The 25,252-nt window shown below is 42.0% G+C and overlaps 1 long non-coding RNA gene across 3 annotated transcripts in view; it reads left to right on the top strand.

The window, feature by feature from the left end:
* Positions 1 to 25,252, top strand: part of LOC135298641 (uncharacterized) — a 155,629-nt gene that overhangs the window by 114,398 nt on the left and 15,979 nt on the right. For all 3 annotated transcript variants that reach the window (XR_010360670.1, XR_010360669.1, XR_010360671.1), the window contains 2 exons: positions 7,562 to 7,656; positions 9,100 to 9,260. This is a non-coding gene — a long non-coding RNA (uncharacterized LOC135298641). The remainder of the gene's footprint in view (positions 1 to 7,561; positions 7,657 to 9,099; positions 9,261 to 25,252) is intronic.

Genomic DNA, 25,252 nt, shown 5'->3' with positions numbered 1-25,252 from the left:
CAAGCCACAGTGCCAACAGCACGCTGCTAATGCTGCCAGAGATGGAGGGAAGCAGGAGTTTGACACTGAGCCCATTTAGGAGTGACACAGCATTCTATTAGTCAATTAATGGATGCCCTTAATTGATGGGTACCATCATCTCAGGATGGAACCTTCCTTTTCTTCTCTTTTCCAAAGTGCTCACCCATCCAACAGCAGGTCAGCAGGCCTTGTGTGCCTTTAGCCCAAAGCAAATATTATGCAAATACAAATGGAAAAACGCTTCAATTTTATTTCCTGAATTTTGCTCCCGGTTGGAAGAGAGCAGAGCGGGTCCTGGGGCCTTTTATCTGATACAAGGTCAAAAATATCTGTTTGCAAACCTAAGAATTTTAAATAATTCCCCCTATATTTCAAATACTGTTTTTTATAGTTTTCAGGTTATATTGTCCTTAAAACAAAACCCATTTCTACACCAAAGCTAAATGTCCTTTGCCACTTAACGTGTTGAAACCCACCTGGCTGTGCTGTCTAGCATTGCATATGCCAGTGCTAGAAATCAAACAGCAGAGTTTCCTCAAAGGTGGAAAATATCTAAGACTGACATCTCAGAAGAAACCCTTAAGCTTTTGCTCTGATGGGCATGTGATAATTTATTTTTAAACAGACATGACAAGATTTCCTGACCTTCTACGCAGGTAAAAAATGAGATGTATACACATACCTAAGAAAGTCTTTAAATGGGAAATCACTCATATTTGTGCACTTTAAGAACTCCAGAAGAAGTTCCACGGTATTGAAAACCCCACCTTGCTCCTGACTGGGACATGATTTTTTCTTGATATGCGTCAAGGGAGGTTTTTAGGCTTTATTTCCTTGCTTATATAACTCAGTCTTACAAATTTAAAGTTTACACTGCCTTTTTTTTTCCTTTGACACACTTAGGTTTTGAAGAAAAGCTTGAGAAGTGATTATTATAGATTATATTATTGACCTTTTGACTACCTGAGCAATATATGTAGTTCTTTTTAAACTACACAGCTCATTCCATCTATTTTCCATACAATAGCCCATTTCACAAAATGGTTCAGTACCTTGGGTAAGCAGCAGCTTTTCCCAATTAGCAGTTTCAGAATTGCAACATTAATTAAAGGCAAAGGCAGAAGCCTGTTTTGGTTCTGTGCAGCCATGCACATTTGCAGGTTAAATTGCTGGGTCTTGCTCATGGAAACCCCCAGCAAGGGGAGGTAGCTGGGGTGGGGAGGAGAGCAGTATTTGTGCCATCAGTGGCTTTTCTCTGTGATTTCAGAGGAAAAATTATTTTTATCCATGTCAGTACCTATTTTCTTTATTAAGTTTCTCTGTGCTTTAAGTTTCTTTGAAAATCTTTGGTATGTTATTGTGGGAAGGGATGAAGTGGATGCTTTCGAAATTCTGAGGACTATGTGGTATATGTAGGGATCATATTGGAACCACAGTGCACTGACTTCTACTCTTAAGTTGGGCTTGATGATCTCTTTTCCAGCCTTAATGATTCCATGATTCTATGACTTGCTTTAATCCATGGCACAGAAAATTGGAATTGTAAAGACACGTTCAGTTCTTCCCAGTGCTGCTGATTTTTTAGTGTCACTGCTGCATGAGGCACATTGCTGCCAAAAGAAACATTTTTCTAGGGATAATTTTCATTCCCTTGACTTCAGCATAATCCAAAGGGATCAGTGGAATAGTTTTTTGTTATTTATTGATGCCACAAATGTGAAATGTGCCACTACAGAAGAGAGCAAACCGGGCAGAACAGATGAGTGCCTGCTCACAAGCGAAATGAGCTTCCCCCAAGACTATAAAATCTATAACAGACTTTTGAGACTTATTGGTTAATTTGATGGAGGACAGCCAAGACTACCAGTGCTGTGACTTAGGGAAAAGGCTGCAAGTACAGCTCGAGGTCTATGAAATTCATGTACCATTTAGAGGGCAAAAGTAAAGCTATGAAGAAAACTTTGCTGCCAGCAAAACAGGCCCCTATTTAGTGCATAGTCTTTAGAAAGCAGCTTGCTGCAGGTAGATAAAATCCCATCTCTATCTTAGCCTAGAAAGTGACACATAAAATGACACTGCCTTGGCCTTCTGTCAGAGAGTAAAAAAAAATTTCTATCTGTCATTTTTCATCATTTCCATCCTCTTCTTAGCAAAACATCTCTTTCATGCTTGTTCAACTTGCTTATCCAATAGCTCCTTTTCATGCTGAGGAGCATGTGTTAGGATCCCCAGAGGTTTTATAGGGCCTGATTTTTTAGTCTGAGCCTGTAATTTTTCTTCCCGTTAATATTCCTTGGATGTACCTGTTGTGCCCCTGCTTTAGATGTGTCAGTGAGCACTTCTGGGCTTAGAACCACAGTGGTTTCAACACACACTGGTGATTTTTCCCTCAGCAAAGAGTGTTCCCTTAGGTGAAAAATCATTCTGAAGAGAAGCATTAAGACTGCACTGTGATTATGAGAGAATCGGGAGGTGAAATAATGGCAGCAACTTCAGTGCTCTGCACTGATTTCCTGGAGATCTTAGAAGGGGTGGATGAAATCTCCCAAATGCCACTGCTGGTGGTGAAATAAGCAGCCAGAAGAGAGGGAAAAACATGGAAGGAATCTGAGCTCAGCTGTGGGCTCAGGGCAAAGCAGCAGAGCCAGGCCTGCGTGGGCAACCTGTGCCCGTGGGTCTCGCCCACAGCAGCTCCTTGTTGTGATTAACAGGGAATGGCTCTGTTGCAGAGCGGTTTGTGAGGACTGGTGAAGCAATGTGAGACAGCTTGGTTTCTGCAGCACAGCCTGATATATTCCATATGCTGCAGGAGCAGTTTTTTCCTTCATCCCTCTTTATCTAGGCAGCTTCGGATGGCGAAACATCGCGAGCGAGGAAACAGAAGGCAGAGGGAAAAGTCAGAAACCCTCGTCTGGTTTCTGCCGGGGTTGAACACTATTTGCTTTGGCTTCCAGACGTGGCAATTTAGCAACAGGAAATGTCAGCTCATTAGAGCCATGGCATGGCATGGCACGATGATAGCAGCGGCTCCGCTGGCAGCGCTCCAGCCGGCACACTCCGCGGGGAAACGGCACGGTTTGATGGGAAGGGCTCGCTTTCGCTCTCAAGGCAGGACAGTTTAGTGGGCTAGTTGACTTGGCAGGCTGTTAACAGAATTAATTTGATTGCCTTGGCAGTGGTAGGAGGATGCATGAAGGAAACCTTCTGGCTCTGTTGCCAGTGTATAATACCAAGTGATTATCATATACCATTGAACTGGTGCTGGATGAAGCATGTGTGAGGGCTTGCAACAACTTTACCAAAAATAGTAAGTGCCATTTGAAGTTGGCAAAGCCCTGCTCGAGAGAAAACAAGCTTTCCAGTTAAAGCCAGTCAGAACTTCACCCTGCAGGCCTGTTACTTGTCATGTTCCTGGGCTGTGTCATTTTTCATCCGCGCTCCGCCTGTGAAAGTACTGCTTTGTATTATCCACCACTGAATTATATTAAAATCCACAGCTGTCTGCTATTGATGGAGGCTGTTTCCACTGGAGGATGGATACCTGCATTAATGACAGCTGGATTTGCTGTTGGACAACTTGTAGTCTTGGCATCCAGCTTGTTATTTTGCCTGAAAATGCACTGGGAAGGGTGTTGCATGTGGAGCTGTGCTTTTCACATATGTAAACCTCTCATATTTTTTTGGAATGAAAGAAAAAAAAACCATTTGGCACATTATTCACTTGTATAAATACCTTTTCTTTAGGTACTTAATGCAATGCTAAAGGTGATGGAGAAGAAGCTGTAGGATTTAGCTGGCACTTCAGAGGCAGGTCTCTCACTCCAAGTGACTAATGGGAAAACAGGCATTCTTCATCCAAAGGGCTGAAAGCATTTAAAAGCATTCAGGAGAAACCAGTTGCCTCTCCAAATTGAAAGCTGGAACTCAGTTTCCATGATCAGGCTGATATTGGCTCCACATCCAAAATCAACACAAAATGGAATATCTGTCTAGAAGCTGGCACAAGACTCATGTCTGAGGAAGGGGTTTCCTGATGGATTTGGGATGGACTGTCACGAAAGGTTCCTGATTTTGGACACTGAAATGGAGCCCATTGCTCCTCCCTCTGCCTTTATGACACTCACTGTATGGCACACATACAGAGCTACTAGATTGTCTGTTGCAGGTGATGGCAAAAACAAAAAAAAACCAAAAAAACAAGGGGGGAGAAAGGGAGAGAAAAAACAAAAGTTTAAAGCATCAATATTTATTTTCTGAAATTATCAATTAAAAATTACGGTTAAAGCACTTATCTCCTACAGAACCTGTTAATAGCTTTGTTAGAAGTGTAGCAGAGACAAAAGCCTGGAAGATAAATTTCAAAATTTTTTTTGTTGCCTATCAAAAGCAATTCAACTGGAGTCAGAGACAAGTTTACAACAGACTTTAAAACTTTCTTGTTGCTTATAGGTTGTCAATTGGGTTTTCTTTAACAGTAATTCATTCAATTATTTCCTACCTTTTATGATCTCCACTGGACCTGAACAGTTGCATTTATACTTCAGTGTTCACATTTTTTTCCTGCAGCATATGCACATGCAGGTACGTAGCTCTACACACACACACGGGAGCATGGAAAGCTCAGAAATTCCTAATGGAAAATACCACCAAGCTAACATTTTAATGGCAATTTCTGCAGAGTAAATAGATTTTTCATACAGATAGATCAGCTGTCCTGGACAACAGAGAAGACAGTTCTCTACCCAAGACCAGTTTATGACTCTGCAGCCCATAACAGGTGGCTTGTCTGCATGAGATCATACACCAGGGACATCCAAAAATTTCCTGGTACCTCACACTCAATCCAAGTGATCTGCTTTTATAATTCATGATGTGATTGAAGGAGCAGTAGGCATGACCATCAATTTGCAGCACTGCTCACCTGCTCTTCCTTCTGCAGGAGTCAGTGGGAGGGGGAAATAAATGGAAGATAAGAATATATGGATTTTGGTGGGGTGTGCCTTGCCAGCCCCCCAGCAGCCACCATGCAGCCCTGATGTCCACTGTGCCCTCAAATGAACAGGGCAGAGTTCCCTGTGGGTGGAAAAGGAATGGGAAGGGAAATCTGATCTCTCCACCGGTGCTTTTTTGTGCTGGTTGCCAGTGGCTCTGAGAGAAAGGGACCATGACCTGATCAAACAGCTGTGGCCCTGAATGCCTGGGGAGGTGGGAAGAAAAGAGGGATAAGGGCTCTGGCAGCTGGAGCAAAACAGGAGGGAAGGAGGGAGGGAGGGGGCATGAAAGGGCTGCTGCTGGCAGCTGCTCCGGGTGGTTGGGCACAGATTCCCAGATTCCCCTCTGAATTCAAACAGGGCACTGAAGCCTGTCCCAGAGCTCAGCTCCCCAGGCTGCAGCTGGCATGGTCCTCATCCTGGTGGCTTTGGGCTGGACACCTTCAGGTGGGATGGGATGGCATGGCGTGGCATGGCATAGGAGAGAAAAGGGCTGGTAGGAAAGAGAATGTGCCCTGTGAGGAAGACCAAACAGAGGAGAAGAATGTGCAGCAAGCTCTGAAGAGAAAAAACATCACAGAAAGGAGGCAGAAAGAATCAAACCTAAAAACAGTCTGGTTTTCCTGCAGTTTAAGGAGGACACAGTGAGGGTAACTGTGCACCAACAACTACAGTGAATAATGCCATTCCCATGATTCTGCTTAAAGAACTCATTTAAAATATCTATCTATCTATCTATATATCTATCTATCTATCATCTCTCTAGCTCACTATCTATTCTATTTATTAATAAGCAGCACTCTGGTTCCCAATGGAATTTCAGAGCTGGATGTTTTCTTCTGAATAATTTTGGTCGGTGGAACTTGAATCTCTTGGGACGTGCCTTAAAAAAAGTAATGCCCAGAGCTCAGAGCATAACAAGCCTGGCAACCCAATAATGACAATATTAACCACGAGCTGATCCTAAGATGGAAACATCCAGTTTCAGAGCCTGCACCTGGCCTTGGTGATGCCTGCAGTTCCTTTGTGGTTTTGCATTCATATTTTCCCTGGTTTCTTTGTGCTGCTTTCTCACACTCACATGAGCAGGGGAGCAGGCTGAATAATTAACGGTATAAAGGAAAGAGTGACTGTGAGTGAAGCTCTCTCAGTAGCATAAAGGGGGGAAAAACTGAGTTGTAATCAAAGAAATTACAGTGGTGGAAATGTTCAGAAAAATACAACTGGTATAGGACTGTCATACATTCTTGTTTCCTCTGTTGCCTATGGTGTGGCTCTATGACTTTAAATTAAATTAGGTGTTTCAGAGAAACACTTCAGTGAGGTGGGTGCAGTGCATGGAGTATCACTGGCTGTTAAGGCTTGTCTTCTATAACTTGAAATGGTACAGACCAGGAGTATATGTAATTTTATCTTCATTAACACATTAGGTCTGACAGGAATTACTGGGTTCACTCATTATTGATGTTCCACATGTTGATTCAACACAAATGCATTGATATCTTTTCCCATGTAACAGGAAGTTAAATGTCAAAAATTTAGAAAATTAGGATTTTTCTTCTTCCTGAGGCTGATGTGCATTTGGTTCATTTGAAAGGATAAATAAATAGGAATCCAGTACGTGCTGGGAAGAGCTATAGCCTGGTTTTCCACAAAAAAAAAGATGTACCATACATAATTTTTATTTTTTTCCCATCTCTGGTACCCATTAAGAGAATCTGATGATTTTGTGGAGGGCAGAACATGATCCTGGAGAAATATCAGAGGAATAGTACCAGGTTTGTTGGAAAGTGCATGTTCACTTGGAACACACACCCTTTCAGTCTTTGGTGTTCTTAGCAGGGACTTGATGTACTTGTAACCTGAGTTCTGGCCATTGTCAGTGTGAAAAGCAAACAGGGACACGTCGTTCCATGTATTTTCAAATATATTCCAAAGGCAAGCACTGCTGCCAGGGAAAAATACTCATTTTTCACTGTGGCCACAACTGCCCTAAGGTGTGGCCTTGCGTTCAGCCTGGAGGAATCTTATCAGAATGATTTTTTTTGACATGTGATGGCAAAAACTTGTTAGAGTCCTTTATCAGAGGTTATGAGACTGCTTGGAAAACAAGACAACAGTGAGAGGTTTGAGGCAGCAGGAACATACCCTTATCCAAGAGCATCCCTGAAACCACTGAAACCTCTCTGACACTAAGCTGCAGTCTTTAATGGCCTGAGCATAATAGTAACAACAGCAATAATAATAATAATAATAACGATTTAAGGGAGCTGTAATAATAATAATAATTTTGCAGCTGATCTGTGTTTGTTTCTTTTTGTGGTGCTGGCTGGAGACGGCACACAGCTGGTGGGCTGTGCACGGTGAGGGCTCTTTCCAGCCTGCACCATTATTTCCAGATCAGCAGCTTTCTCTTGACTTGCCCTAAACTCTGCCCTGTTCAGAGAATAATGCCTGCAGGGGAGATACTTCCAGAACAGCTCTTAGTCCCTCTGTGATGACTTTCCCAGATCCTTTTTCATTACTTTTGTTTGTTTGTTTGTTTTTAGGTGCAGAAGTGTAGCAGAGAGATTTGTGTGAGAGGCTTGATTAAAGCTCAGCTCCTCTATGCAATCTGGATCCCAAAACATCAGGACATTTTTGGGTAAGTTCTGCCATCTTCAGTAGTGATGCAGCATTATCCTTCTTCCTAGGTGTTAAAAACCCGCCAGCACTGACAGCTTCTCGCAGCACAAGGGTATTTGATGGGGAAGGAACATGTGCTTGCCAACAGCACCCTTTGCCACCTGGAGGCCCTAAAAGTTCATTACAAAACACAGATATTGCTGGTGTCACAAAGGCACTGCCACAGCACAGCATTTCATGTGGCTTTGCCATGTTTCACCCAAAGCAGGGCCAAAGTGAACATAGGAAATTAGCTTTTCCTTTCTGAGGTTATTTGGGGTGATTTTGGAAGTCTCTCTTAGGGCCTTTACCAGGCTTGTGAGGACAAACCATTAAATTGCCTTGTTAGCTGGCCCACAATGAAGAGGCTGGCCATATGGAGACACCTCCTGGAGAGGGAAGAATGGGGTTCCTTTTCCTTTTTTTTTTCTTTTTTTTTTTTTTTTTTTTTGATAAACAGTATTTCCCAAAAGAGATTTTCATTCCAGAGGTGATGCTGTGCTTTTTCCAAGCTTAACTTCTCTGCCACTTGGGGCATGACAGCTACTGAATGACCAGCCAACAAAATCAAACACCAGCAAATCCAAATCCATCATGGGGCTTCCTGGGAGTTGCCTCAGGCAGCCCTGGCTTCTGGAGCCTGAAAACACCCCTGGAGAGGAAAAGACATTCCCATCCACAGAAGGGCCAATCCAGCCAGAAAACCATTCCTGTAGGCCATGGCACCCTCTGGGTGCCCCTGAGGAGCTGGATTACCACTGACAGCCAATATTTTTATGTTTCATCAACGCTTTTTCAGCCACAGTATTTTAATGACAAATCTGAGCTGGGTTTATACAGAAAACTTTGTTGAGGCATTTTTTTTTCCCACAGAATTTGTTTAGAAAACAGGGAAAAGAATCTTTAAGCTCCATCTATTAAGGGTTTTCCCCACAGCGAGAAGATCACATTGCAAAGCATCCAAAGGAACATGGTGTATTTCAACAGTTGTGCTCACTGCCATTAAGAGCTCTCTGGCTTCCCAGACAGGCACGTTACCAAATTTTGAGTTGCAGAGAAATTGTTGCATTTGTTGGGTTATCTGCTGGAGTGAATAATCTGAGAGCCCACAAAACCAGACTGATCATGAGTCTTCCTGTAGCCTGGGGCGAGTTACTTACCACCTCTTTGCCTCCAACTCCCCAGATAAACTGAAGAAAAATCAAAGAAAATCAATATCCTTCCCCACCCTTCCCTTTTGCCAAGTCCTTTCAAATATTCAGGCAAAAGGTGGTAGGCAAGTGAAAACCACCCTGCGTTGGGAAATATTTCCATTTCTGATTTGCAGAGGAAAGCAACAATTTTACCCCCTCACTTTGAAGAGAGGGAGAGAAGTGATGCTGCTCAAACTAAAAAGAGATTAATTTTATTTTGTTAATTGCAGTCCTTTTGAAAAATGATCCTCAGCCTGCCGGTGAGGTGCTAATTAATGTGAGGATGTGGTGCACCATATAATAAAGGCTGCTGTTGAGGAATGTGAGTGAAGCGGGGATTGCTCCCAAGCTGCTGATGTGTAAACAAGATTGCTGCAAAGGTGGGCCACAGGTAAGCTTGACTTTGCGTTTTTTGCAAGCTGCTGCCTTGCTCTTTGTGTTCATTTGTAGACATTTTCCACAGTGTGAAGGTGAGGAAGAGAAAACTCCTTCCCGTGTAACCACCACTCTGAGTTGTCAGACACAGCACAGCTCCTGTCTTTAGGATAGGGAGATGCTCATAGCAACAGAGTTGAAAATCTCTGTGTAATGAACAGTCAGCATTTTAAAAGCCTAATTAAGATTCTGTAATTTTATTTGACACTCTGTTTGTCTGATTGTATGTGGTAGTGGGTAACTTTGGCCTCAAGCTGACAAAACCTTTCCAGTCAGTAGACGCTCATTGGCATTTTAGTTCTGCATCTCACAATTCTTCAGATTTCATCTTGATCATTTTTGGTTTTCAGACAGAAACTGTGCCCTTTCAGGGAGAAGAATTTATTATCTCTCTGGTCCACAAGTATTTAAGATTTTCTTAAGCCTCTATTAAAAAAGCTTCTGGCTTTCTTAAATCACTATTACAGAGGCTTCTGGCTTTACATTTAAGACTTTTGGAGGGGAACTTTGCTGCCATATATTGATAGAATTGGTGATAATATTGATAATAAGGTGGCAACTGTGGACTACCCCCTCAATGACTCTCTTCTGCAGCCAGTCTTGACTTAAAATTGAATGCGAAAACATGCCAGTGACATACTTAAGAAATCCTGGAAGAAAATGCATCCCATGTTCCCAAATTGTGCAATGTTTGATCTGACTGTTACTGTCTGAAGTGCAGTACTCCCAGAGGGACTGGAGAGGGTAAGTCTGAGGGAGAGTATGCACACAGCAGTGACTTGCTTGCAGACAAGTTCAGCCATATTCTCCTGGGGAATTCAGTGCTCAGTAAAGAATTTCTGTGCCTTTTCATTTGTATTATACAAGAGGATGAGCCCCAGGTATGTCCAATGTGTTGGATCCTGCTCTTCAGCAGGTGTGTTTTGTTCAGATGCTGGAGAGGGAATCCTCCAGCTGTGAGGAGGTTGCTATCCCAAGATACCTGAGAAGTACTGAGTATTCCATGAACCCTTCCCTTCACTAATCCTCCACCAGATGTGTCCACTTCTTTAGAAGACAAATCAGACTATAAGCAATGAAGGATGAATATCCTCTCTGCTAGAAGAAAAATAGGGAAAAGAAAGATTGGAATAGCTGTGATTGCTTACACTCATTACTCAGAGCCAGAGGAAGGAGCTGAGGGTCAAAGGAAGGACAATAGGTCCAATCCAGGGTGTGTGGAGGAAACTTTTGGTTGTCAGCTGGCCAAGGTTAGTGTCACCATGTGTCAGCAGTCCTCTTGCAGTCCATGGGGAAGCGTCTAGCAGAGCACAGCTGGGTGAGGAACATTCCAGGCCCTCAGCAAACAGCAATGCTCCCGCAGCTGGGGTCACTGGGAGAGGCAGGGCAGCTTCCAGGCAGGTGCCTTACGGTCCCCAGCTGTTGTGGGGACACCCCCTGCACCCTGGGGAACATCTGGCTGGGAATACAGAGCTGGAGCTGACCAGGCTGATGCCATTCAGGGCTTTCTGACCTAGAGTACAATGTGCTCAGAGGTTTTTCCAGCAGAGAGGAGATGCTTTTCCAGTGTGATACACCAGCAGGTGAGGGACAAGGGAGAGGATCAACCAAGCCTCTCGAAAGAACATTTCACCTGAAAAATGTATCATTGCATTGTGACTAAAATGTTTTCTCAGAGAAAACATTGTGGTTTCTTCTTTGGGAGGAGGAAAAGGAAGAATATAATTTTGACATATTGAGGTCTTTCTGCAGTGGGTAGTGTCTTCTGGAGGTTGCTTTTTTCCTTTCTAGAAATATTTCTGAATTCTTGTGCCATTGCATTTTCAAGTCCATGACCCAAAGGGAGAATAACTGGGAATATCTGTATACATATATGTAAAAAAAAAAAAAAAACAAACCAAAAAACTTCCACAAAACATGCTAGATAGCAATTATATTTACTGATTTCTCCATATCTCTATATATAAATTTTCTATAACCCTGCTGGCTATAAATTTCATAAGGTAACAATTTTTTCAACTGCGCTGTTTATATGGTATGGAGATATGCTTTCTTGGTAGTTCCAATATTCCAAGCTTGTCATACATTTCATGTGGAAAAGTAGAACTTTCCCAGATGTGGAACAGCAGAATTTGGTGATTTTATTTTTATATTTACCTTGATAGGTCAAAGCAAAATCTTATTGATTGTAAACCACTGGGGAATCATTTGGTCAGCATTGAGCAGAGTACAGAACTACTGGATTTTTTAACCAGTCTTCAAAGAATCATTAGCTATTTTAGAAAATTAATGAAAGTCTTCAAAAGAGACCTTGGGTAAGAGCTCCTTTTGTTTCCAAAGTTTTTCTCCACTTCCCACACACATTCAGCCCACTTCTGGGTATATATTTAAGGCAGGGAGAGCTCCAGGCTGTTTGTACAATGAAATTGGCAGGAGGCAGTCTTTCATTCACTCACACAATTGTGCCCTCAAAATATAAGCTATGAACACAACTAATACGATAATTAAATGATTTGAAAAGATACCAAATGAAATAAACAGTGCCACATCAGCTCAGTAATAAGAATAATCTTACTTTCAGAAAGTGCATCTTATTTTGAAGGCTCCCAGAGCTGCCAGCACTTTGCACATGTCCAGCCACAAATCAGAGCCTGGTGAGAGGCACTGCTCCTTGTGGGGAGCACAGCCAGCTTGCCATGCACCAAAACCTGCTTGGGAAGGGGAGCTGAAAGCCAGATTTGGAGTAGAAAGTGTATGGCTATGGTTATACATGGAAAACATTGCCCAGGAAAGCTGTGGATGAAAGATTTTGTGAGAGAACTCTGTTTAATCAACCAACACAACATGCACACATCACATCTCCAGGGGCTCAGGCTGTAACAGCCCAGGAATTCTGAGAAGCAGCACAGATAGTCAGAGAACCATAGATTGGGTTGGGAGAGGAACTTGGAAAGATCATGTCATTCCACCTCCCTGCCATGGGCAGGGACATCTTCTCCTAGGCCAGGTAGATCAAAGCCTCATCCAAATGCATTTTGAACACTTCCAGGGATGGTACATCCACACCTTCTGTGGGAAACTTGCACCAGTGCCTCACCACCCTCACAGGGAAACATTCCAGAAACTTCCCAGAACCAGCTCTGGTAAACAGCACCACACTATTCCTGCTCCCTGTGCTGGGTTTTTCTGGATCTCCCAGACACCAGATATACACACAAAGGCACATTTCCACTGGTGTGGGTTTTTTTAAAGTAACTCTGGTGGAGAAGAAATAATTTCTGCCTGTTGCATCCACAACAGTGCGAGTGAAGACGAGCACAGCAGCGTAACTGAGAATCTCCTCATTACCCTGCTGTAACTGTATCTCAGAGGCAGACAATAGCCTTAGGCTTAGATTTTCTAAAAATTTATCTGTATCAAAAGGGATCTTGTAGAGGCAGAAAGCAGCAAGTTGATTTTTTCCAAGAGCAGCTTTGCCATTTTAAGCAGTTGTTGGCTTAATAAGTGAAATAGCTCAGGGCTGTGTGCATGCCACAATGATTGCATTCTGTAAGAAAAGACTGTGCCTGTGGGTCTCCAAGGTTCAGAGCCAAGACTAGTCATACTTGTGGTCTTTAAGTCACAACCCCAAGCTATTCTCACCACCGTAGATAAGGGATAGCTGATCATAAGAATAACACCGATTCCAAAATAACTAACCACAGCAAAATGAAAATGACCTAGTGGAGCAACACAAAGGGCGTGTGATTGACAAGATAGCTGTTCTTTGAAATGTACTGCAGGCAGTAATAGCATCTTATGCCCATAAGGTATTTTCTATCTTAAAGCCAAGAATAATGATCTGGCATCTGTCCTTCCTGAGTGAGGATTCAGTTCTCAAGGCTGCGGCAGCTCCCTCCCAAAAGCCTCTGGAAATGATAGCAGGGGTGTGCTCATGGCTTGTAATTATACCATGGGGTGCTTCTCCTCTTTCTTTCCAAAAGGGCTTCTCTCTAATATAAGCAGCTGTGCAGGGTGGAGGAGAGTTTTGCCTCTTACACTTGTGCTTAGATGGATCTAACTCACATTTGCATATCCTTGGAGTGCACAGCCAGGCAAGGAAATGCAAGGGCCGATTCCTAGTTTATCTTTGCCCCATCAAAATCCAAGTGGCGTTTCTACTCATTTCTACCAAAGCAGCTGCAGGGCTCTGCTATTACTGCCTTGTAATCACTGTAATATTTCAATTTCCCCTGTTTGTGGCATGTTGCAAATATAACCACGCAGGGCTGTGAACTCAGACATTCCATGGACCCGATGCCAGTAGGGAAGAGTCGAGTTCCCAAGGTCTGCAGCAGCAAGATTTGCCCACAGCACTTTGGCAGCCCATCCCAGCACCTGAGCTGCACGATCATTGTCACTTCACAGGAGCAACAGGAATCAAAAAATGTGAATAAGCCAACAGACATTTGCCTCTTTTCTTTCTTTCTTTCTTTCTTTTTTTTTCCCTCCTAGTATAGACTGGAATGCAATCTGGCAAACAGAAAGCTCTTGGAACATGTCAGATGGCTTTGAGGGGAGCAAAATGCTCCTTCTTTCAAGAATGGTATATTTTCTGATGTTGTCATGGAGCTTTTTGTTGGTTTGTTTTGTTTTGTTTTGTTTTTTAAGTGAAAGGGAGAATTGTAACTTCCTTTACACCAGTGCATTAGCATAATACGTTCCTGCCTTCAGGTACTGTATGTCATTGTTGTGAGTACATTTTGACATCTCTCACACTTCCAGCACTCCAAAGATCCATGACAGAGCTGAATGAAAACTTTTTTTTTTTGTGGACTTGGCAGGAGCAGTAAGAACACATAAAACCTGCCAGCTGTCAAGGATGTAAATGGTGATTTTGTTTCACTTTTTTAATGAATTAAAGCAGGATTGAAATCTGTCCAAAGACAGCATGTTGGGCCTTGCAAGGAAAGAAAAAAATGAAAGGGAGGGATTTTTTTTTTCTCTCTTTTGGCAGTTATGCTCATGGAGTGTTTATTCTTGGTAGCACAGTATAGGACAGAGCTACTCTCCTGGAAGAGCTTTGTCTGTGGCAGGAACTGGTTTCAAGAGAAAAAGCATTTAAGTGATTGAAAAAAGAAAAATCTTAGTGCTGCCTTATTTCAATACAGGCACCTAAAAACTACTGCACTCATCACTGCTTTGGAGAAGGGTGGCAGCAAATCAGTGGCAGAAGTCATTTTGTGTGCCATTTACAGGATGAAGCCAAACTAAAATCGGATGGATTTTTCTTATAAATCATGTTTTTGATGCCACTTTTTGGGGTGGGGACAGGTGTGTCTTTCATCTGTCAGGCTGGCATCATGTAATTCTGAGGAGACTGTGATTAGACCCTCTGTCCCTCCTTTTTCCTCTTCAGGGGTGAAAATATGATAAAGAATTTTCCAGGTGCTTTACTTTTTATGCCCTAATTTCTGCTTCTCAGGTGATCTCCCATTCCAGAATCAGCCACTTTCAGGTCATGTTTTCAAGTTGTGAAGGGGTATCAGTTATGAAGGCCATCTCAGCACCTTGAAAATTGAATTGCAGATGTCTTTAACATCTGGCAATTTCCCTCAGCACTGGCAGAGGGAAATGAAGCCTGTTCTTTAAGAAAATTGAGTGCCTCACATCAGAACAAGTTCACACTGACTGATGTTCCTGGGCCAAAGACAATCCTGGAAGCCCATCTCAGCTCTGGATTTGGGTCAAGCCAGGCACAAGCTCATCTCCAGTAGTGTGGGCTGAGCTGGTCCTGTGTACAGCATGGAAGAGGTTCCATGTGCCTGGCAGGAGGTGTACGGAGCACATTAGGTCTTGCAGGAATTTACAAACAGGATTCAACTTGGCCTTTGTGAACAGACCTATTAATCCAATGTGGCTTCTCAGGCAAGCCAGGCTCGGGCTGTACTTCAGATTTAGACAAAATAGAAGGGAAGAAATTTGTTCAGACAAAACAGAAATTTGTTCAGACAGTACTAGCTTCTTCCAAAAAAGTTCAAGGTGGACCCAAATTTCTGAAGAAAATGTAGATCTCCTTTTCCTCCCCTTGCCTCTCCCCCAGCCTCCTAAACCTCTGGCACCTACCCATTTCAGCTGGAACAGAATGACTCTTCTACAGTTTCCAGCCTCTCCTCAAGTAGGAAGTATAGAAAATCTCACAGGAAAGCCTTTTCTTATGAGCTTTCCAGGCAGATTTTTCTGAATAGAGTCTTACACATTTCAGCTATTTATTAAGTCTTCTATCCCCAGCTTGAATATAACTCTTGAGACACAACATGTAATTACAGGATGACAATCTGCTAAACCCTACAACCTCTTCAGTAAACTTTGTAGGATTGTAGGAAACACAGTGACAGTTTGGACTCTGAGTTCTCTTTTTTCAAGAGAAATCTTCATTTACAGCAGTGTGCCAGGTAATTCCAGTACTTATATATCAGAGTGGAAAAGGGTGACCTGATGAAATGAGGCAGTTCAGCAATAAACATTAAATTGCAATATTTTTCTCACTTTGGGGCAGTTGTGCATATTCTGCAAAGACACAGAGGAGGCTCCCCCACCTCAGGATCCTGCTGTTACTCAGCATCTTCTTTCTCTGTCTCTGAAATGGGGAAAGCCTGCTCAAAGAAATTTCCAACTTGCTCCTCTGCTGGAAATGAAAGCACAGGAGATGAAAGGGAAGGAATCCCCGCTGCCTTTCCAGGTCACGCTTTTCTCCCCCTCATTAGGATCTGGGCTACGTTGCCCACACTATGAGACCTCCCCTAGCAGGGGTGAGACTCATCCACCTCCACCAGTTGGGTCCACAGCATGTACAGCCATTGATAAAGGGACGAACAAAGCAATTTAACCACTTAAATCTTGCTCTGGGTGGACACAGGGGGAAAGACAGGAATGGCTATGGGGGGCAAGAGCCCCCCCAAGTCACAGCACATTTCATGCCACCAACACGCAACCCTGAGGTAAATCTTGTGCAGAAGTCAACAGTGATTATTCACTCACTTGCTGAAGTGCTAATTTGTGCTGTATTATGAAAAGTTTTAGGTTTCCTGATGTATGGGAGGCAAAAAGCCCCCAAATTAGGATGCTTGGGTTGGCACCTTCAATGGAGGGAAGGTGCCTGGTGTTTAGCCTCACTTTCTTTGATGGGCCCGCAGTGCTTAACCGTGCTTAATCCTTTTTAATGAACACTTTGCTGATGCAAATCAGCCCACAGATGTCTATTTAAAGGAAAACAGTGAAAATTCTGTTGGGAGACTGTGTCTGTAAGATAGACTTGGCCAAACTAAAGAGTGCCACATAAAGGGGAGTGAAAAATAACTGCAAGTTAAAAACGCGCTTCAGGGAAGATGGTTCAGAGGAGAATGTTTTCCAAAGTCGTGAATTTTTTCATTTCATAGTTATGAAAAGAAAAATAATCCAATTCTACTCTTGTCTCCAGAAATAGTTCAGAACAGAGAAATAGAAGCACTGTTTTCAAGCAGGACTTTCCTGTCCTTTAAAACTACTTTCTTTCAAAAGGCAGGAAAGAGCACAAAGTAACAGGGGCTGTTTTGCCAGTTGGAAAACATTTAGAAAGTGTGAGAATGTGAACGGGGGAGAAAAATCACATCCTTAAGCTTTGTCACTGTTCCTCAGCTGGAAAAATATTGGAAAGCAGAAAAATGTTTCTTTTTTCATACATCCTTAATTTGGGGAATGGTTCCATAGGAAAGCCATTGTCTCCCAGGAAAGATATTCCACTGAAAAAAATCAAGAATTTTCCAGCACTCTCCAACCACATACCTTGTTTTCATTTCTACCCGTTGACTGATAAACAGGGCATTTTTCAGGCTGAATATTCTACTCCTCCAACATGTTATTACAAAGCATGTGGCCAGGTAGATCCTTCTGAGCATTATAATTTTCCATTTTTTTCACTAAGTGGATTTTTAAAAACAGCTCTAAATATCCACTCATATACAAACAGGATGAGAACAATTCTTTCTCAGGACCCTGCTTATTTAGGAAACATTTCAAACATTTTCAAGAGCAGGGTAATGAGGAGCACATACGAATTTACAGTTTGAGTCATTTACTCAGTGACTTTTCAAGTTCAATTTGCCATCTCTAATTATTCTTATTTTACTGTTTTGAATACTTTGAACAGTTTTTGGAGGGCTTAATCAATCAAAAGTGTCACATTGCATAAAAGTTTGACTTCCTTGAACTGGTGACCTTCCCCCCACATCATCCAGCTTTGTTTGATCACCCTTCCCACCCTCACTGGTAGTTATTTTAATCACACAGCATTTGGGGTAGTCAGGACAGTCGAGTGATCCAAATACACCCTTTTGCCCAAGCCATCATTTGCAAATCATTGCACAAGGTGCATGCTTTCCCCCTTACTCTACCAGAGGCCATTGCCTAAAAGATCCAGTTCCTGTAAAAACAATCACAGGTCAGCACTGAGAGAGTGATGGAAAGGCCCATTTCACTCATGTGGTTTTTGGCACGGAACCACGGCGAGTGCATAATCTGTATAAATGTTAGCTTTCTAAACAAACAGAACCTCTGGTTGCACAAAGGCACACAATAAGGTTGAAACTTGTTTCTTTCATTAAGCAACCTTTCCAAACCGGGGCTTGTTTTGTTCTAGACACCCATCAATCCTGACAGATCCCAATAAACAAACAGCAGCAATGGCAAGGGAGCCAACTGAGCTGCCCTGCACACTTTGCTCTGTTTCCTTTCCTCAAGTATGGAAGTATTTTGTCCACTATCCAAACACAGAGATGTTGGAGTGGGAATGGGAAAGTTTTTGGGGCTGGTACCATGCAGTGGTGGGTGTGAGTGAAGCGGTGCAACCAAGCAATCCCATGGGCAAGGCTTGAATTCCATCCACAACCCTTGGGGATGTTGGTGATGTGAACTTCTCACTCTGGATCTGTGAGGGTTATATGGAAAAATCAGCTGCTGGCAGGAGTCATCCCTCAATCCCTGTCCAGACCTGGATCATTTCCAAGCTGCAATACTGTAAGCAGGAATTCTTTTGCTTGGTGCTGCTATTGCAATTTCACCATGGTGTCACTGATATGTACAAGAATTTGGGGGGGTTTCAGTCTAAAAAGGACTGCAGGAGTGATCTGTTTATGTGCTTAAAATAGCCTGGAAAGTAAAGAGGAAAAAAACAATCCATCCAAAATGATCCAACTCAAGCTATTATATATTTTTTAAAAAGTTCTCAAAATATTTTAGTGCACTGAAGTATTTTTGAAAGAGATGGAAAAGTAGTGTTTTGTGTACACTGTGCTAAAAATGCCTTAAAAATCCATCATTCCCCAGCCATCTGTTTAGGAAGGCAAAGCTCTGCAGATGAAACAGAGGTAGACAGCAGCTGTCCATGTTAAAATGCTGTTTGTCTGTGTGCTCTCTTCCCCCTCTTCCCATTGTCTTCTGGATGCTCATAGGTGCCCTTCCACCAGGCAGGCCTACATTTATAGGACAAAGTTTTGCATTTTACTTTCTAAAATCTAAATCAGCACTAATTATATCCTTTCACTGGACAATATGTAACATGCTACCTTTCTGGGAAAACTAGAATGTGGAAAGTAAGCATGTGTTTTATCTGAGAATGCACAGCTCGCATCACAGATAATGCAGGGATTACAGAAGATGTGATTTCTGTGCACTGACAGTACAGACGTGCTGTTTCTGGAGGAGGAGGAATTTTGGGTTTAATATAGGTGGGGTTTAAGTCACTCAGCAGTTTGTCTGAGGCAAAAGTACAATACATGGCTTTTACTTAAAATAAGAAGGCACTTAGATGATTTACTGCTTGTCACACAACAGTGAAACAACACATGGTTACAAAGGTAATTTCAAAATGAGTTTTTTTCTTTAATTGGTCTTCACAGTGGTGGAATGCAGTGTATATTCAAGAGCATATAATCATTTTCTTCTCAGTGAGTAAAGGCATCAGATTTTTTTTAAAAATTAAGTTTTTTAAAAAAAACTCCCAAAAACCCAAACACAAACCAAACCAAAATTAACCCACATAGCTCACTTAAAACCCCTTGCAAATGGCTACAGTAAATTTCCCAGCACTTCAGCATGATTGACATGTGGGAGTTATGTTCTGGCACAAATATATCCCGATGAAGTTATCCCTTCAGTGGTCACAGAAGGTCATCCTTTATGCCTTTGCTCTTTTGTAAATAAGGTCTTAGGTAGTTCCCCTCCCACTTTCATGTCTACACATGATTTCCTAGTTTATTAACAATTTGGTGGCTTCCATTGTGTGGTGGCTCTTTTTTGTTGTTGACTGCCACCTCAGCTTTGCCGAAGAGTCTCTTGATTTGCAACTGTGAAAGGAGCTCTGGGGCTGGGGCAGCGTGACCCATCACCTCTCCTTGTCACACCCAAGATGTGCAGAAAGGAAGGGATCAGGATTAGCAGATCCAGCCTGGTGCTCTGCTCCCATTCAGGGCTCAGAGGCAGCAAATCTGTGGCGTGCACTGATCGCTGATTTTAGCACCACCAAGCCCAAAGTCCCCTCTCAGTGCTCCCTGGCAGAAGCAGCACTCAAAGAGCTCGTCTGTCTCACCCAAAAAAACGAGGACAGAAGAGCTGCACAGTCCTCCCTTTCCAATGAAACAGTTTTTACCTGCTTCCAGAGGCAGAAAAAATGCAACATAGTGTTCCCAAAAAGTGCCTTAAGCCCTGCGAAGAAAAGTAAAACAAATCACAGTGAACGACACCTTTGCTGAGCAGCTAAGACAGAGGATTTGAGCATTTATAGCTCAAGTCTGTGTCATTCACTTGGCAAACAAGTGAATTTTTTTAAATTAAAGTGATATATTAGTTAAATATTAAATTTAAATATGTTAATTTAAGTATATTAATTAAAGTCAATAATATATTAATTAAAATCCCTGAAAACTGTATTGAGTGTCTTTTTAGTGGCCACCTGATCTTGGTATAAATGAGGCTTCTGAATACCCTACTGTCCTGATAGTGTGTCTTGATTCTTCCTCATTTTTAAAAAGAAATCTTCTGAAATGCCAAAAATCTCTAAAGGCATTTCTGACATTTCAGAAAATATGCTGAGGCTCTTGTCAGCATGGAAAGCCACCTGAATATCATCAATAAAACATGATGAAACATAATTTTCTCTGAATTATGTCATATTTTCCATTTTTTGAAGTATGAAAGATACGTAGATGAAAACACTCGATTCTATAGATGACTTGAAAGTTCAGAATTGCCCTGGAGACCTTTGTGTCAGCCAAAGCAAATGATGCAATAAAATTACACATACAAATAGTTTAACAAGTTGTTCCTAAAACTAGAATCCTGTTTATTGGAAACTCCCTACCTTTGGCAATTCTCATCAGTTGCTATAATAAATACTCTGTTTTCTGCAGAGCATAAGAGAAGCTCTGAAAGTGTTTGTGAGCTTTTTGCATTGTCTTCCAACAACCCCCAAACCAAAGAGTGCTCATAAATCCATCCTTTATCCTTGTTTAGTTATTAAATGTTTCTGTTGGATCTGCTTCCGAGACGTTTGAACTTTTCAGCTGGCGCTTCAGTAATTTGTGACAAGTCATAAGTGATCTTTATCCACTTTGTTAAGGGGTTTCAACAACCTCTAAACTCTCATGATCTGTAGGCATTGCAACTCTCTGAAAACCCCCAAAATCTGACTTAAAACAGCTGAACTTTTCTTACGGAACACATTTGCACTTTCTGGCCTTTTGGGGGCCTTGACTCTCCCTTGATCTTGTTTAGAAATTGAATTCTACATAAAGAATATGTTTTTAGGCTTTTGATCTATGGACCTTACAGACAAACATGTAGGACATACAGAGCTATTGCTTACAATATGAAATATAAGCAAAATATATGCACATACACTAGAAGGGGGGCAATGGTGGAATAAAAGTGGCACGACAAGTGACCAAGCACACTATGAAACTAAAATTTAAAATTTATTTGAAATATATACTTCCTTTTTTTTGGGCTTTTGTGGGTCACTTAGATATTTACACCAACTTGTGAAGCTACACTTTAAAATTTATTTGAAATATATTCTTTCAGTTTTCTGGGCTTTTGCAGGTCACTTAGATATTTACACCAATTTGAAAGAGGAGTTGTGCGGTATTTTCAGCTTAAAATCTCCGTTTGTCTCTAATGTTTTCCTTGGTGCCATTACTCCTCCCTGACAGGTGAGGGGAGGTTTTGACACTGTTAATATAACACAGGGTGTTAATCTTATAATCGCCCTGTCAGCACTTCGTGTCAGGGTGTTAATGGCCACCTTTCAGCCACTCAGGCTCGCCTGCCAATAAAAACACTGCCGGCTCCTATCCAACCAGCAGCTACTCTGCCCTTTCCCCAAAGAATAAATACAAAATTTCACTAGCCATGTGGCTCTAAAAGATGCTCCTCTCTGTTTATTTCCTCTTCCTTCTCTGCACCCGTTGGCGCACAAAGCAACTCTGACACTGAGGCCTTTTAATGCACTTTGCAGGCTTCATGTTATTTTAAGTATGCCAATTATTTTTTTTTAAGTTTTAAATAAACAGAACACCTTGGACAGGATTAAATTAGATTTTTATTTTTTTTAACAGTGAGAAGCATAATGCTTTGCCAAAGCACTTTGCTATGTACATGTAATCCAAAGACAAAAGCTGTATTTCTGTAATTTCTCAGTGGTTGCAATGAGTCCATATTTTTCTCCCTGCACAGGAGAGGGGCTTTTCCAGCTTCCTGGCAGAAGGAGTTGCACAATTCCAGATGACTTACTTTATATGCCTAGAGGAGCTTTATTGCACAGAGGGAGACAAAGAGAGGAAGAGGGAGAGTGCACACACTCAGAATAATAAACAAAGAAGAATAAACATTCCTGCAGTTATCCATAGGGATTTCAGATGCTGCTCCGTCCCTCTGCAAGGCCTGCCTGCCTCCCCACACCTTAATGAATATTAAATGCATGTCAATATTCAGCTAGGTGTGGGGAGGCCAGAGCTGGGATGAAATCCCACAGTGCAGCCAGTTTGCTGCTCTCACTATCTGGTGTTTGGGTTTTTACTTTATTTCCTATAGGTTTCCTTTAATCAACGTGACATGGCTGATTCCAGGATCATGTGCTGTCCATCTGGATTTTATAGTCCTTGCTTTTTCCTGGCTGAAAAGAAGCAGACTTACTCCCCAGCTCATTAGAACCCAGTGCCCAAAATACTAATAGTTTGTTTCTAGATAAATAAATTGTTTCTCATGCCAGATTGGGTTTTTAATACAGACCCAAAAGAAAAGGAGTAAAGCATAAACAATCACCAGTTTTCATGTCATACCCAGCCCAAGGATGCAGTCAAAATTATTTCTGTATTAAAAAATCAGGATTTTTTTTTTCTTGCTGTATTTTATAGTAAGCACAAATGGTGGAATTCCTATTATCTTGGATGCACAAAGGTGTTCATTATATCACTAGAGAAAAAATTGTGGGTTTTTCCAGGCTTTCCATAGCAGTTCATGTGCTTTGCAACAGCAAAATGAATGTGAAAGGTCAGACACTCAGAACAGAAGAAGATAGCCCTCATCTTGTTGTGATCAAGCATTAGTATAGAAAATACATATGTTTTTTGCAAAGAAGATGATACTGAATTGGATGACTGGATGATTTAGAATTGGATTCTAAACATAAGGGGGTGTAAGAGGATCTATCATTGACTCCAAGAAAAGCCCAAGCAGCCAAGCAGCCTCCACCTCATCCAAGCCACTGCAGCCATTGCCAGTCCTTATAACAACTTATGTAACATTTGGTTTAATGCAGCATATCCTGCTTTGGTTCTGCAAAGTTACTCATTGCTGGCATTCTAAATATTTGTGGAATTGCAGCTAAATCAAAGGAAAGGTTTAAGTAGCACTTTGTTATGTATTATATACTTCAAAATACGTGCACTACCTGGGCGATATAGAAAGTATTTAAAAGAGTAGGTCTGTGTCTAATTAAACTGACTGACTAGTTTATGCCATACTGCTTCCTTTTTTATTTTACCTTAAAAATACCTATCCTTAGCAGAAGGGAGGAATGTCACCATCTGCAACAAGATCACTGGGTCAGCAGTTTGGGTGGTGGACAGAGGTTCAAACCTGCACACGGATGGAATGATGTGTGTGAGCAATGTGAAGGAGGGGAAAGGAAGGGGAAGAACAGCCCTTCCACCTGCAAATCCCAGAGGATCCTAAACTGCTCAATGCTTGCCAGGCAATTTCACATCCCAGTCATTAGCTGTGCAGGAATTTCAGAGTTTCATGTGTTGGTGAGGCTGTGTGGGTCACTGGAGTTCAAAATAAAGAGGTCCAAGATTCCTGTCCAAACAGCTGTGCTTCATATTTGAATTTTAGCCTTGTTCACTGTGAAAAACCTCAGGCCCTGTGCTCCCTGAGGAAGTCTTGCATAAGTTTTGTTCTCTCTTGGTGGAGCATAGAGAAAGTAAAAGGTCCAGACTCCAGCTGACCTTGGAATATTGAGAGTAGATGGTCAAGTCCCTCTTATATATCTGTGTATATTTAACTCCTGTGAACAGTAATGGGACAAATATCTGCAGACTGAGGAGCAGATACAACCCTAAATAAAGCAAAATAGGACTAGCCAAGAGCAATCAAACTTGATTAGATTTTAGAATTTTGCCAATGCAATAGCTGTTCCTGAATTACTTTACAGGTTAAGCCAACCTCTCCATCTGCTGTGGGAATTCATCTTCCCAACAGAATGTAGCTATTTACCAGCTTTTTGGTGCTTTAGCTTCAATAAGCAAAGAGCTGCAAGAACTCTTACTCAAAAATGAAGCAGCTGCTTGCAGAGATGAGACAGGATGGTAAAGGAGGCCTCTTTGGAATGCTGTGACAGGCACAGTGCTTACAGACTGCCAAGATGTGAGAAGGAGGGAATGCTCTTCAGTTTTGTGATCACTGCTGCCTGGTGGGAAAGTGCTTTTGGAAGAGTGGGAAACTCATATGAACTTGATTTGGTATTTCTGAGGACAGGAGGTATTTACTGACAGCCTGGGTGGTGCTAATATCAATGTACCTCCTTGCTTCATTGCTGGTGTACAGAGAATACCTCTTGGGAAGAGACAAGTTTGCTTTTCTTGTCTTTAAAATCTTGGCTGCTCCTGAACTTTTGACTAGGAGTTATTTTGGATTTTTTTTTTTTTTTTTTTGAGATACTAATATTCTGTCAGTAAAATTTGGACTGAGATCACTGAAGAAATTTTCACAGACCACCACTGGATAGAGCAGTCACCTGGTCTTACTTTCCAGTTGCCACCAGCCTGTCTTTGACCACATTGCTAAAATGCAGGGCTGAAGCCTTCAGCATCAGCTGAGATTCAGCCACAAGATGATGAATAGAGAGAGTGCACAGTCAATTCCCTCATGACTCTACAAAAACTGTAGGCAGACCTTCAGCAGCCCATCAATAATACTTTGAGCCATTCAGGCTGCTCAGATGCCCAAAAGAGACTGTCAGATCAGTGTGAGAAACACAGGGGTCATAGTGGACTATGTGCACTTGACTGAGTTACTGCTGTGAGTCCTGTGAGCTGCAGGAATTTGTTCCATGCAAGACTTTCCAGGAAGGCAGGAGAAAGCTGTCTTCTGTTTCTCTGACAGAAAGATGATTGTAAAGAGGAAGATATCCAACCCAATAAAGACAGACCTACAGCAATAAAAAAAATGAAGGGAATACTGGCTGGTCACATACTTCCAAAGCTCTATAAAAGCTGCCACATTTACATATGAGCTTAACACAGAAAAAGAGCCCACCATAAAAGAGGAAACAGCAACTGTGAGACCTCAATAAAGCCAGTCAAGTGCCTGCTTAATTTCCAGTGGGGTAGCAGATGATATGAGCAGCTTTAATGGGTATGTATTGTCTCTCTGGGG

The sequence above is a fragment of the Passer domesticus genome, chromosome 4 (assembly GCF_036417665.1).
Source record: "Passer domesticus isolate bPasDom1 chromosome 4, bPasDom1.hap1, whole genome shotgun sequence".
Taxonomy (NCBI): Eukaryota; Metazoa; Chordata; class Aves; order Passeriformes; family Passeridae; genus Passer; species Passer domesticus.
Note: the sequence above shows the minus strand (reverse complement) of the source record. Positions and strands in the feature narration are given on the sequence as shown.